At 43.1% G+C, this 3,230-nt stretch overlaps 1 long non-coding RNA gene across 1 annotated transcript; it reads left to right on the top strand.

Annotated features, from left to right (window-relative positions):
- Nucleotides 1–381: 381 nt before the first annotated feature.
- Nucleotides 382–1,641, top strand: LOC140587498 (uncharacterized). The gene is made up of 4 exons (XR_011989171.1): nucleotides 382–493; nucleotides 690–796; nucleotides 1,159–1,327; nucleotides 1,426–1,641. It is a non-coding gene; the product is annotated as an uncharacterized lncRNA (long non-coding RNA).
- Nucleotides 1,642–3,230: the final 1,589 nt, after the last annotated feature.

Raw genomic sequence — 3,230 nt, 5'->3', positions numbered from 1 at the left:
TTAGTGGGTGCAGTTCGGGTATGAGGGCCCCACCACTGGCAGATGGCAGAGTCCCCCATCCCCCTCCCCGCACCCCCAAGGCCCTAATGTAATATGGACTGAGTATATGACTAAGGTGCAAAAAGTGGGCGAGCAGTTGAGGCATGGGCACCCCACCGCTGGCAGATGGCAGAGCCCCACCTGCCTCAACCCACCTCCTCAGCCCTAGTGTCATGTGGTGTCTAACATGCAAGTAAAAATTGCGGGGCAGTGTCTCGGCGCACCTCCCCACCGCCCCTCAAGGCCCTAGTGTTGTGTGAAATGTGGTGTTGGGCCCAGGGGAGCAATAAGGGCGTGCCAGGAGTGGGCCCCCCCCAGCACAAGATGGACACAAGCTTATGCCTTAAAGTCAAAGACCGCAAAGGAAGTGACAGAGTGCATACTAAAATTTGTTTACCAATTTGAAGTGCCCAAACGCATCCTCACAGACCAGGGCAAAGAGTTTGTCAACACTGTAAGTATTTTTTTTTTTTAATACAGTACATTTTGAAATGTTATTGTATTTTACAAATGTGCCGAATATGTAAGCATTGTCATGTATTTGCTATTCAGCAGAGGTATGAACATTCAGCAGTGGTATGAACTTATATATGTTTATACAGCGTCAATTCAGGCACAAATGAGGAAGAGGTTTTCTTACATCCCTGTAGATAAACACAGAGGTATGCCAAGCCTTGGGAATCAAGAGGAGCCTTTGTGCCCCATACCACCCCCAAACAAATGGGCTGGTTGAGAGGTGTAATGGTACCATACAGAGGTAAAATATGATTATATGAATCTTTTCACCATTACTTTTCTAGTCTTACACTTACACTTGTTTCACTGGGCTTTTGATTGTTGGCCTGATTCCAGTCCCCTGTTTCCAGTCTTCACACACCACTACATAAGCCAAACCAGCTTACTCACTCATTGTACCTTCCATGTATTCACTGAGCCTTCATATCTAACATTATATTCTTGTTTGTGTTTGTGAAGCTCCCCCATTGATTTCTTTGTTTATTAAAGTTTTATTCAGATCACTGTATAAGGGTGACTGCAAAAACAATGTAACTGTTACAATCCTATGGAGAATATGGAATTCAAACCAAAAAGTTATGGATATATCTATTTCATTTGTAGGGCTCTTGCCAAGCTGGTGGACGATAAGCCCAACACCTGGGACAGATATCTAGATGCAGTGATGTTTGGTCTTCGCACCAAAAAGCAACTGACAACATGCTTCTCACCATATTTCCTGATGTTTGGTAGAGAAGCACGCTACCCATTTGAAGTGCCTGAACAGTATCAGGTTAGACAGGTTTTTAATATAAATGTTAATGCATATATTCTTTGACTACTGAAGACAAGTTAAATAATATCTTAAAAACGTTATTTAATTTTCTACAGATTGATCACTCCATTGAGGACAAATATTTAGAAGAGGAGGTCACCTTTGACATTGAGAGGCAGGAAAAACTCCTCAAAATAGTACAGGACAATGTTGAAAGGGTGCAGGAGAAGACCAGAAGGCACCTGCGATCAAAGACATTTGGCCAAAGGCTTCAGGTTGGTGACATGGTGTGGAGGAAGAATGTTCGCAGTCAGCAACGGAAGGGAGGAAAATTGGAGCCGGAGTTCTTGGGGCCTTTCACAGTGACAAGAATAGAGGGGAAAAGTGTTGACCTTGTAGATGGTTTTGGGAAAGCCAACTTAAGGGTTAACATTGACCACTTAAAGCTGCACACTGAAGAGGTCCCTAGAATTCCCAGCAAATTAAAAGAGAAGGCTAAAGCCAGAGTGCCCACCTCCCCTCCCAGATAGCAAAATCTTTCTGGCCCGGATGTGGCCCACATCACGCATGATCATCTGGCCCACATACCGCATGGAATGACGGCGATTGAGCGGACCGCTCTCGGTTGCCGCATCAGGTTAACATCTGGGCCAGAGTTGGGCCTTATGTTAGCCACAAGTGGCCAGGCTCTGTCTGAGATCTGGCCCGGATCTGGCCCACATACTGCATGGAATGACAGCGATTGAGCGGATCGCTCCCCACACATAGCAAAATTGATATGGCCCGGATCTGGCCCACACTATGTGCTTACACCCGGCCCACATACCGCAATGAATGACGGCCCCTTGATGGCCCAGATCTGGTTTGCCAGAGGTGGCCCACACATGGGCCAGCACAAAGCCAGATGTAGACATGTTGGTGGCCCTGTTCTGGCCCAGAACAGTTTCAGCTCGGGCACCAAATGTCAGCCTATGTGTACCTTAATCAAGTCATGTAATACCTACTTAATATTAATTTAATATTCATTGAAATATTAAGTTACCTCATCATTCAAATAAAGTTGATCTACCTTAATTTTTTTGTTTTCTACTCAGAAATGCCCATGCAAATAGTTAAAACACTTTCTTTAGTATTAGTACCTTGTTTTACTTATGTCAGGGGAAATAAAAGGCAACCGCATTTCACAATTCAACATTATAATAAATGTTAAATAATAATAAAAATCATCACTTCATTAATCCCCATGGGGAAATTGCCTTTTATGTCTCCCTCAACTTGCTCTTTGTAAGTAAGTTGTCTGTGAAGGACAGTCACTCATGACTGTCCCCAGGGAGCTGGGGGTTAAGGGCCTTGCTCAAGGACCCACAGAGGCTGGGTCTAAACTGGTGACCTTGTGATTCCAGGCACACAGGATTAGCCCACTGAGCCACACAGAACACATGATCCCAGTTGTTTGAGTACAAGAATTTTTATAAATAAATTACAAATATCAACACTAAACACAAAAAAGCATACAATAGGTATTTTAGACATCCAGAAATTGTGCAAATGTTGCTAAACCAGTCAAGTAGAAAACAATTTGAACAGTGGAATGTAATCGATTGCATTATATGTGTGTATGATCAGCAAGGTTTAAATATGAGTACAGTCAATCTCTTTCAATACATCTATATTGTACAGCACAATACTATATACAGTACTATACACTATATACAATATCTATACAGTATCTAAGAAGTACTGCATTTGTAAAATGCAACTAGAAAACCCCTTGTCTCATGCTGTCTTGCCATGCTTCCTCGAAGATAATACTTGTCAAATTGGAACATGTGTCTTCTGTTCAAGTAATTTAGCTGTGGAGCTTAATGAAAAATGGTGGGACCACAATTCGCATCAGTTAGCATAGCACCACGCTAGCAGA

This window comes from Paramormyrops kingsleyae, unplaced genomic scaffold (genome assembly GCF_048594095.1).
Source record: "Paramormyrops kingsleyae isolate MSU_618 unplaced genomic scaffold, PKINGS_0.4 ups291, whole genome shotgun sequence".
Lineage (NCBI taxonomy): Eukaryota > Metazoa > Chordata > Actinopteri > Osteoglossiformes > Mormyridae > Paramormyrops > Paramormyrops kingsleyae.
Note: the sequence above shows the minus strand (reverse complement) of the source record. Positions and strands in the feature narration are given on the sequence as shown.